At 49.0% G+C, this 10,855-nt stretch overlaps 1 long non-coding RNA gene across 5 annotated transcripts; it reads left to right on the top strand.

Moving 5' to 3' along the window:
* The first annotated feature begins 646 nt into the window (after positions 1 to 646).
* On the top strand, positions 647 to 9,768 carry LOC112818345 (uncharacterized). Of its 5 annotated transcripts, none has more exons than XR_012377453.1 (5): positions 647 to 817; positions 2,725 to 2,918; positions 3,395 to 3,696; positions 4,534 to 4,665; positions 9,187 to 9,768. It is a non-coding gene; the product is annotated as an uncharacterized lncRNA (long non-coding RNA). The 5 variants fall into 5 exon arrangements; XR_012377452.1 differs by lacking the exon at positions 647 to 817 and adding an exon at positions 2,185 to 2,373; XR_003206564.2 differs by lacking the exon at positions 647 to 817 and having other exon boundaries at positions 2,496 to 2,918; positions 9,209 to 9,768.
* Positions 9,769 to 10,855: the final 1,087 nt, after the last annotated feature.

Here is a 10,855-nt window from a genome sequence, read left to right as displayed (position 1 = left end):
TCTTTTTGATCTTGACTTTGTATCCTTGACGTTTCTAAATTCACTTGCCAATATTGGCAATTTGGGGTAGAATTCATAGAGTTTTTCATATGCACAATTATGTCTTCTGCAAATAATAAGTTTTCCTTTTCCTATCTTTATGCATTTCATTCCTTTTTCTTGCTATTATACTAGCTAGGATTTTCTTTTTTAAAGATTTATTTATTTATTTTGAGAGAGTGAGAATGAGAGAGAGAGAGAGAGAGTACATGAGAGGGGGGAGGGTCAGAGGGAGAAGCTGACTCCCTGCTCAGCAGGGAGCCCGATGCGGGACTCGATCCCGGGACTCCAGCACCATGACCTGAGCCGAAGGCTGTTGCCTAACCAACTGAGCCACCCAGGCGCCCTATACTAGCTAGGATTTTAAGTGCAATGTTGAATGGAAGGGTAAGAGCAGACATGCTTGCCTGTTCCCTTATCTTAGGAATAAAGGATCTAATAATTCACCATTAAGTATGATATTAGCTGTAGGTTTTTTGTAGATGTTCTGTATCAAGTTAATGAAGTTTCCTTCTATTCCTAGTTTTCTAAGAGATTCCTATTTTGAACCCCACCCCCAGCTTTAACAACAGTACTGAGCCCTCTTACTGTTTCCTTCTGCCACAATCAGTATGACCCAAATGCACAGTGACTTCCCTTATTCTCAGGAACCAGCTCCATGCCTAAAGTTTCCTATACATTTCCCTCCTACTAGGCCCAGTGAAACAGATGAAAGATGGCAGCAGGGGCCTTGTCTCAAGGAGCTCGGGGTTTGATAGGAGAGAGAAGATACATGCAGGTAATAATTCTCAAGTCTGTGTAAGAAGGGCCATAAATGATGCCATAAACTCTCTGGAGGCCCCAGGTAGGAGGGAGAGAATGTCCAGTGGTGGTGAAGTTGAGGGAAAGCTTTAAGAAAGGGATGGAGTTGAATTTGTCTTGAATGGTAACTAGTATTTGGACAGGCAGAGTAGAGGGGAAGAAAAAGCTGGGAAGATGGAACATGATGGATCGCTCCGCGGTAGAGCCCTCTTTGGGCACAATTAAGGGTCCAGCCCTCAAGAAACTCTGGATCTTCTCCCCTGAGGAATAACCCTGTGGTTGGTAGAGGAATTAAGTCCAGAGACACTGCAGAGCAAGCCTGAAGAGGAGCAGCATGTGCACACACTTCTCTCCTCCACGCCCAGCTCTTCTGAGCTATGACAAGACCAGCTGTCCATAACTGAAACATCTAGTCTCATTCAAGACTTTTGCACTGGCCAGGGAGCCGGGACCGGAACAGAGGGGCTGGTGACTGGCCAGGGAGTTGGCCTGACCTGAGACCACTGGCCAACAAGGGAGCTCCTTAGTCCTGCTCCCAGGCAATCCCAGGTGCCTCTCTTCCTGAGAAGCCAATGGTTGGCCCAGAGCTCTTCTCCTCTCCTCTTCTCAGAGGAAGGATCCTGGGAGAGTATTTGGGGAGGCCTGGGTGTGGAAGGAGGCTGGGAGAATGCATGCCCTGTCTGGTTCTGAGCTAACTCTGATGGCAAGGCACCACAGGCCCAGAAAGACGGGGAGCATGACAGACAGGTCAGTGAGGTCAGAGCATCTCAGGGACCGGGGTTTCTGGGAAGGGACCTAGACTTGAGGGCTCAGCTCCTGGCTGCTGTGACCAGAAAGAAGTGCCTTAACCGCTCCGTATCTCACTTTCCTCATCTTTAAAAGGTTAGAACAGACCACCCACCTCCTGGGGTCGCAGTAAGGATGAAATAAAACGATCCTTGTGACTTGGCTTGTAGTAATAATGCGATACCCGTTAGTTATTTGTGCGGCACCTACCAGTCAGTCCTCGCGCCTGCGTCTGTGTGAAAGCACGTGCCTGCGCTTCCTGCCTTTTTCCTTGAAGGCGATTCCCCGTGACAACCTAGCAGCCTGAAGAACCCCCAAACATCCCGCACAGGTCTCAGCTGCCTGGGCAGAGGGATGGGATCCCACACACAACCCCCTCCCCCGCCGCGCGGTGCCTGGCGTCGACTGTCCCCTGCTGGGCGCGCCCAGTGGCAGAACACCGTGCGCGCGTGCAGGTCCACACACGCGCACACGCGCACACACGCACGCGCGCGCGCACACACACACACACACACACACACACGCTCGCGCGTAGGGCTCGGGTTAGCGCGGCGGGGCTGGTAGGCGGAGCGGGGCCATTGTTCTGCAGTAGCTCCCCGCCCGGCTCCGCGCGGGGAGCTGTCCCTCATGCCCCCTGTCAGGCGGGACCCCGCCGGCCCCCTGGGCTCGCGACCCCAGCTCTGAAGCCACGCCTGCCCTCCCACGCGTTCCTGCGAGCGGGAAGGCGGGAGCGAGCCGCGCGCCGAGGTCAGGCCCCGGGGCTTCCCCGCTGTTGCCGCGGAAACTTCCGCGGGGCCAGTCCCGCCGCCGAGTGCGGGGGTCCGGTCCCGGGCGGGTGCCCGCGCCCCCACCGCCCCACCCCCCTACACCAGGCCCCGGCCCTCTCCCGCGAGCGGAGGGAAGGCTCCCGAGCGCCTCCGAGGCCGCGGGATGCCGGGCACAGGCCCAGCGGCGGGTGGAAGCGGAGCCGAGCAGGAGAAAGAGAGGGGAGGGGGAGCGAGTAGCTCGCGGCCGAGGGAACAGCAGATTGCGCCCAGCCAATGGCAAGGGCTGGGGAATCTCCTGTCTGGGCCTCTGTCTCGTGATCTTTGTCCCCAGGTCTCACCTGGCAAGCAGTCAGTGAACTCTCTGGCCCTGGCCCTGGTCCGAAGAACTTTTTCCCCAGGAGTCACCCAGCTTGTCAGTCGCCTGGTCATGCACTCTGCCCAGAGACATTACCTGTTCCTGGCCATGCTACGTGATCTGCAGACATACCCTCGGGACAGAATAACCTGTTAGAAGACCCTTCCCTGGTAAGCAACCTGTACACGTGAGCATGGATGCACAAACACACATACACACACACACACAAACACATACACACTCCTGCTGTCTGGTGCTTCACAGAGAACCTCCAGGAGAAGGGCTGGAGAGGGTCAGCTGGTAACATAGGCAGCTAGCTGGAGAAGCACACTGCCTCTACAACACCAGGGTCATTCAGCCAAGCACCTGTGGCACCTTCTGTCTGGCTTGGAGTCTAGAAGGCACCACCACGGAGGAGCCTACTGAGGGAAGTGTCACTTTACACACTCATCCTTCGGGTTTCTAAACTGATCCACGGACCTTCTCCATGTTCACTCTTTTTTTTTTTTTTAGAGAGAATTTATTTACTTATTTGAAAGAGAAAGAGAAACAAGCATGAGGAAGGTAGAGGGGGGAAGGTCAGAGGGAGAGGGAGAAGTAGGCTCCTCTCAGGAGGAGGGGAGCCTGACACAGGGCTCCATTACAGGGCCCCCAGTTCATGACCTAGCCAAAGACAGATGCTGAACCAACTGAGTCATCCAGGCGCCCCTCCAGTTTCACCCTAAATGACCCCATGGGATTTAGCACCACCATCTCCTCCAGAAAGTCTTCCCTGCTTCTCCCAACCTGGTCTGCTGTGGACCTCTTCTCACTGTGTGCTAAGCTCCATCATCCAGTCATAAGGATCTCCTCCTCTATGGTGATTGCCCAAGGTCAGGAGCTCCTTATGACCTCAGCACTTAGCACCATGCCTACGACCATGTGATGTTCCATAAACGTTCAATGAAGGTAAGAACCAACATAGTCATGGAGGTGTGGGGGCCCCATCTCTTACTTCAGTCAAGCACCTCCAGAAGCCAGTGGTGCCAGGACAGGGTCGAGAAGGGCAGACCAGCCTGGGCCCCTCTCCTCTGGGAAGGAAGAGGGGAGTCCACTCACCCTAGCTCTCTGGGTTGTCTGCTGCCTGTGACTCAGCTTGGGCCAAGGGACAGGGAAGATTCCAAAGCCCAAGAGGGTCCTTCCCCCATCTCTCCACACAGAGAACTGTCTGGGGCAAACGCCGGGCCAGATGCAGGAGCTGGCTTCCCTCCCTTCTCCACATTGACTGTATCGCATGGGAAAGCCTGAGGTCAGAGTTGCAGGGATATTGTGTACAGTGCTAGCCTCTTGCCCTGCTGCCACGATGCCATGGGCAGTGTGGATGGACAAATACAGGGGGCTGGTCGGATCACAACCGGTCTCGGTGTGCTTGTTTATTTGAGCAAGCTGACACTTTAATCTCAGGACCTAGAAGGGCTGAGCCGAAGCAGCTGGGAGAAGGCTCGTGTCCAACACCTATAGGTCATGGGGGAGGAGATGGGCCTGGTCTCTCTGACTCATGGGGTAGGGACTTAGGTCAAGGGAATGTATCACCTTTACTTATATACACCCAGAGTTGACTTAGATCTGTGTTTTAAAGTGTCAGAGTGTGAGGAAAGAGAAGGTAGGAAGGACAGAGCTAGAGGGCGCTGGGCCAGGGGCCAGGGGTGAGTTGCCTGAATGCCTCTGGGGCTCCCAGCCGGTGTTCCTGGGGCCTTCCCTCCCCAGGCTCAGAGCCTTATGGATGTTGCTGGCCTCTCTTTGCAGGGAGCCCGGAAGGGCAAAAGGAAGGGAACGTCAAGTGGGCTGTCCAAGTTGCATGAAGATCTGTGAGCATTCCTCCGCTCAGCCCCCCACCCCCATTTGACATCTGGCTGGGGACGCTCACAGACCCACAAGGTAGGCTTTCCACAAGGACCGGACCCCATCACTGAGCTGCAGCTCCATCTTGCTCTTCCTTTCTGCAACCTAATGCGCCATACATCCATGGATGTGTCCCCGAGCTCCCTCTCCCTGAATGGGTCAAGAAGAGAACAGGGAGGCCAAACTGTCCCCAGGGCTGGGGCCCGTCCATGTCATGAGGCAGCATTCATAAGAATCACAAGATGTCCTGGGATGAAGGTCATTCATGTGCAGAAAGCCATTCACAGGGGCCCTAATCCTGTCCCCAAACACCTGGGAGATTGATTGACCCTGGGGAGGGAAGCACATGATGATCCAAGTCGGCCTGCCCCCATTTCACAGAAGAGAAACTGAGTGACAAAGCATTGAAAGAACAAACGTGGGAGCAGAGTTGGAAGAAAGAAACAGGCCCTGGAATCTTCCTAGTTTCCCTCCTCCCAAGGGGCAGCTTATGACTACAGTGTCACCCCCTTGCCTAACAGTGGCCTAGGGAAAGAAACTAAAACCTACAAAGGGTGTGGTTTTGATGGCCACAATGCCACGCAACATCGGTACCATGATGCCCAAGACTTGGGGTCTTCCACGTGAGTCCAGGAAGCAGGGACCAGCACACAGTGTGTACCCAGACATTTCAGAACCCTTGGCTAGGCCATGTCAGAGTCACCAGAGGGACTGCCTTGACAGACCTGGCAGCTGATTTTGCAGCAAAGAGTGACTCACAGCCATGGAGGTGAGACGGGGAGAAGCAGCAAGGCTGCTTCTTCAAAGCCCAGGGAAGCTCTGGGAGGGGGCACCCCCCCTCCCCAGGCCTGGAAGGCTCCCCTTCAAGGGAGATCATGGCTTCCCAGGGAAGTCTCCCCCCCGCCTCACTGGGCCACTTCCACCGTGAAGCCCAAAGCCACGCTTGGGGCCATGAGGTCATGAAAGGGAGGCGATGCCACTGAGAATTGCCCACCCATTCAGGAGACAGAGCAGTCTCTCTCATCTCCTCTGACAGTGACCTGCCTGGGGTCACGTCCTTCCTTTGTCAGGGAGAGGAATTTTGACAGGACAATCATCTTTGCCCTCTCAGCAGTGCCCTCTCAGAAGAGTCCTCTGACTGCCCACCCTTCCATCAGGCGTCCCTACAAGACAAAGATCAAGTAGATGTAGCAGTGCAATTGGTGGGTGTCGTTCAGCTGCCAGGACTCTGATGGGAAGCCAAAGCAAGTCAGAGTTAGGGCACAGGATTCCTCAGAAAGATCGCTATCCCTGATAGAGGCCAGGAAGTTTGGGAGGTCAGGTGGAGAGACGCGGGCTGCTCTGGTGAGCTCTGCCCTCAAGCTGTCCCCTGCAACTGTGTGCAATCTACAAATCAACATCACCTGATGGAGGTTCTGCCCGTTCTGGGCCAGGCTCTGAGCACATCCGTGAGGGCAAGTCTTGATTACAATATTTGTTCCTCAGAGGGGAGCCAGAAAAGTCATAGGCTAGCAGCAACTCAGCTAGGAAACTTATAAGACCCACACACTGAAGCACCAGGCTTATAGGGCAAGAGGAGAGCAACAGGAAGGAAGGGAGGGAGGGGGGAAGGGAGGAAGGAAGGAAGGAAGGGAGGAAGGAAGGAAGGAAAGAAGGAAGGAAGGAAGGAAGGAAGGAACGGAGGGAGGGAGGGAGGGGGGGAGGGAGGGAGGGAGGGAGGGGGGGAGGGACCTTTGGGTTCCTGTTGAGCAAAGGTGATGCCCAGAATCTGCAAAGTTCCTGCTTTTAGTAGAACTATTACTTGAAATCCCCTTATCCTTTTCCCCCCTGCACCTGAGCTTCTGTGTTTATTTTGTTAATTATCTCTCCCACTGGAATGTAGGCTCCATGAGGGCAAGAACATGGAGCTAACTCACCAGGGATACCAGCTTCCAGAACAGTGCCTGCCTGTTTAGTAGGGGCTCGATAGATATGTATTGTATTTTGAATGAATGGATGAAGCAAGCAACTTCTAGGACTCCCTTTCCTGGCTACATACTCTGGTTCCCAACCCTTCCTAGCCGGGTTGAGGTAAATTCACCATACACTGAAACGTGCACCTCATAGGCGTTCAGTTTGATGATCTTGAACAATTGTATCTATTCAGATAACTGCCACCCAAAGCAGGGTATGGAATGTGTCTATGACCAAAGTCTTCCCTCTGGCCCATTTCCAGATCAAGGCCCCTTATCCTGAGCAACCACATTCTGACTTCTCTCCCTGGAGATTAGTTTTTCCTGCCACCAGATTTCATACAAAGGGAACGAGCCATTATGCCCTTTCAGCGGCTAGCTTCTTTGCTGTGCATGTTTTTGAGACTCATCCATGTTGTTGCATGTCTCTGCTGTCCATTCTCTTCCATTCGGAGTGTCTGTGCTTGATGAATAGCCCATCAGTTGCTTATCTGGTTTCCTATGGGCAAGCTTTGGGGATGTTTCCCCTTTGGGGCAATAAGGAATGAAGCTGCAATGGATTTTCTTGTACAAGTCTTCTTGTGGACGTGGGTTTTCATTTCACTTGAGGAAATTCCTAGGAGTGGAATTAATGATTCTCAGGATAGACGAATGTTCAACATTACAAAAAAGTTGCCAACCTATTTTCCCAAGTGGTTGTGACATCTCATGCTTCCACCAGCAATGGATGAGCGTTTTAGTTCTTTCACGTGCTCACCACCATTTACTGTTCTCAGTCTTTTAAATTCACTCATTCCAGTGAGTATGCAGCGTTACTCACTGTAGCTTTTTTTCAGACATACTCTTATTGAGATATAATTTACATACCCTCCCGTTTACCCACGTAAGTTGTACAACTGGTGGCTTTAACTATAGTCACAATGTGGTGCATCCATCAGCACCATCACTTTCAGAACACTTTCATTACCCCAGGAAGGGTAATGTACTCCTTAGCCTTCAACCCCCTTCTTCAATCTCCCTCCTAACTCCCTCCAAGCCTTAGGCCACCCTTAATCTACTCCATTTTTATAGATTTCCCCATCCCGGACATTTCCTGTAAATGGGATAAGAAAGTGTGTGGTCTTTTGTGATAGGTTTCTCTCACTTAGCATTGTATTTTTGAGGTTCATGTACATTGTGGCTTGTACCAGCACTTCATCATCATTATTATTATTGCTGAATAAGAGTCATTTGTAAAAACATACCACATCTTATTTATCCATTACTCATTCGATGGACATTTGTGTTGTCTCCACTTTTTTTATTATGAATACTGCTGGATGAATATTTGTGTACAAGTTTCTGTGGAGACATATGTTTTCATTTCTCTTGGGTATATACCTGAGTGGAACTGCTGGATCAGATAGTGACTCCAGGTTTAGCCTTTGAGGAGCTGCCAAAATGTTTTCAAGAGTGACTGTACCACCATTGCACTACCGGCTATTTACCCCAAAGATACAAATGTAGTGAGCCGAAGGGGCACCTGCACCCTAACGTTTATAGCAGCAATGGTCCAGAATAGCCAAACTAGGGAAAGAGCCCAGATGTCCATCGACAGATGAATGGCTAAGGATGTGGTGTATAGATATATACAATGGAATATTATGCAGCCACCAAAAATGCAATCCTGCCATTTGCAACGACGTGGATGGAACTAGAGGGTATTGATTATGCTAAGCAAAATAAGTCAATCAGAGAAAGACAATTATCGTGTTATCTCACTCATATGTGGAATTTGAGAAACAAGGCAGAGGATCATAGGGGAAGAGAAGAGAAACTGAACCAAGATGGAACCAGGGAGGGAGACAAACCATAAGAGACTCTTAATCTCAGGAAACAAACTGAGGGTTGCTGGAGTGGAGGAGGGTGGGAGGGATGGGCTGGCTGGGTGATGGACACTGGGGACGGTATGTGCTATGGTGAGTGCTGTGTATTGTGTAAGACTGATGAATCACAAACCTGTACCCTGAAACAAATAATACATAAAAAAGAAGAGTGGCTGTATCATTTCACAATCTTACCAGCAGTGTATGAGGATTCCAGTTTCCCCACATCTTTGCCAACACTTGTACTGTCTTTTTAAAGAAGACACCCTAAGTATAAAGTATCTCATGATGGCTTTGACTTGCATTTCCCTGATGAGGATAATGAGATTGAGCATCTGTTCCTGTGCTTATAGACCATTTGTGAGTCTTCATTGGAGAAGTGTCTATTCAATTTTTACTTGGGTCATTTGTCTTTTTATTATGGAGTTGCAAGAGTTCTTTGTATGTTCTACGCAGAAGTCCCTTACCAGGTATGATAGGCAAACATTTTCTCCCATTCCGTGGGCTGTCTTTTCTTTTACGTGATAATATCCTCCGAAGCACAAAAGTTCTTAATCTTGACAAAGTCCAAATTATCTATTTTTTCTTTTTCCTTAGGTGTAATAACTGAGACTAGTGATGTTGAACAATTTTGATGTGCTCATTGATTCATTTTTGTATCTTCTTTTGTGAAGTGTCTATTCAAATCTTCTGCCACTTTTCTTATTGAGTTGTTTATCTTCCCTTTTTTTTTTTTAAAGATTTTATTTATTTATTTGACAGAGACACAGCAAGAGAGGGAACACAAGCCGGGGAAAAGGGAGAGGGAGAAGCAGGCTTCCCGCGGAGCAGGGAGCCCATGCGGGGCTTGATCCCAGGACCCTGGGATCATGACCTGAGCTGAAGGCAGACGCTTAACGACTGAGCCACCCAGGAGCCCATGAGTTGTTTGTCTTCTTATGTGCTGTGATATATGTCCCCATTCTCTGGCTTATCTATTTGTTTTCTTAATATTTTTTTGATACCAGAAAATTTTAACTTTCATGCAGTCTAATTTATCCATTTTTTCCCCTATGATTATTGCTTTCTGTGTTCTGTCCAAAAAATCTTTTTTACCAGAGGGTCACAGAGATAGTGCCTTGTGGCCTTATATACAAACTTTATGGTTGTGAGTTTTGCATTTAGCACTATGATCAAATTAATTTTTGTGTAAAGTGAGTTGAGGTTGAGGTTCATTTATTCTGTACGGATATACAGTTGTTGCAGCAATATTTGTTAAAGAGACTTTCCCTCCCATGTTGTATTGACCTGGGAACTTGGTTAAAAAAATAAATAAATAAACAGTTAACCATATATGTATATTTCTGAAATTTCTAGTTCATTTCATCGACCTACTTGTCTCTACCACACTCTCTTTACTACTGTAGCTTTATGGTCAGTCCTGAAATAAAATAGTTTCATTCCTCCAGCTTTGTTCCTTTTCAAGATTGTTTTTGCCGTTCTAGGCAGTTTGCATTTCCACTTGGGTTTTAGAATCAGCTAACCTATTTCTTTTTTTAAGATTTTATTTATTTATTTGATGGAGAGAGAGACAGCGAGAGAGGGAACACAAGCAGGGGGAGTGGTAGAGAGAGAAGTAGGCTTCCCGCCGAGCAGGGAGTCCGATGCAGGGCTCGACCCCAGGACCCTGGGATCATGACCTGAGTGGAAGGCAGATGCTTAATGGCTGAGCCACCCAGGCGCCCCCTATTTCTTTAAAACAAAACAAAACAAAACAAAACCCTGTTGGATTTTTATAGGGATTAATCTACAGAACAATATGGAGTCTTCCCATCCATGGACATAGTATATATCTTTTCTTATTCCCTCTACTTCTTTAAGAAGTTTTAAATTTCTATCAAAAATGCTTTGTTGTTTTCAGTGCAGATATCCCGCAAATAGTTTTTTAGATTTATTCCTTTCTATATGATATTTGTGATGCTATTTCAAAAAATATATTTAGAATATATTGCTTTCCAATTATTCTTTAATAGTATACAGAAGGAAACTCTTTTTGATCTTGACTTTGTATCCTTGACGTTTCTAAATTCACTTGCCAATATTGGCAATTTGGGGTAGAATTCATAGAGTTTTTCATATGCACAATTATGTCTTCTGCAAATAATAAGTTTTCCTTTTCCTATCTTTATGCATTTCATTCCTTTTTCTTGCTATTATACTAGCTAGGATTTTCTTTTTTAAAGATTTATTTATTTATTTTGAGAGAGTGAGAATGAGAGAGAGAGAGAGAGAGTACATGAGAGGGGGGAGGGTCAGAGGGAGAAGCTGACTCCCTGCTCAGCAGGGAGCCCGATGCGGGACTCGATCCCGGGACTCCAGCACCATGACCTGAGCCGAAGGCTGTTGCCTAACCAACTGAGCCACCCAGGC

Source organism: Callorhinus ursinus, unplaced genomic scaffold (genome assembly GCF_003265705.2).
Source record: "Callorhinus ursinus isolate GAN/ISIS: 27379988/994484 unplaced genomic scaffold, GSC_fseal_2.0 scaffold1509, whole genome shotgun sequence".
Taxonomy (NCBI): Eukaryota; Metazoa; Chordata; class Mammalia; order Carnivora; family Otariidae; genus Callorhinus; species Callorhinus ursinus.
Note: the sequence above shows the minus strand (reverse complement) of the source record. Positions and strands in the feature narration are given on the sequence as shown.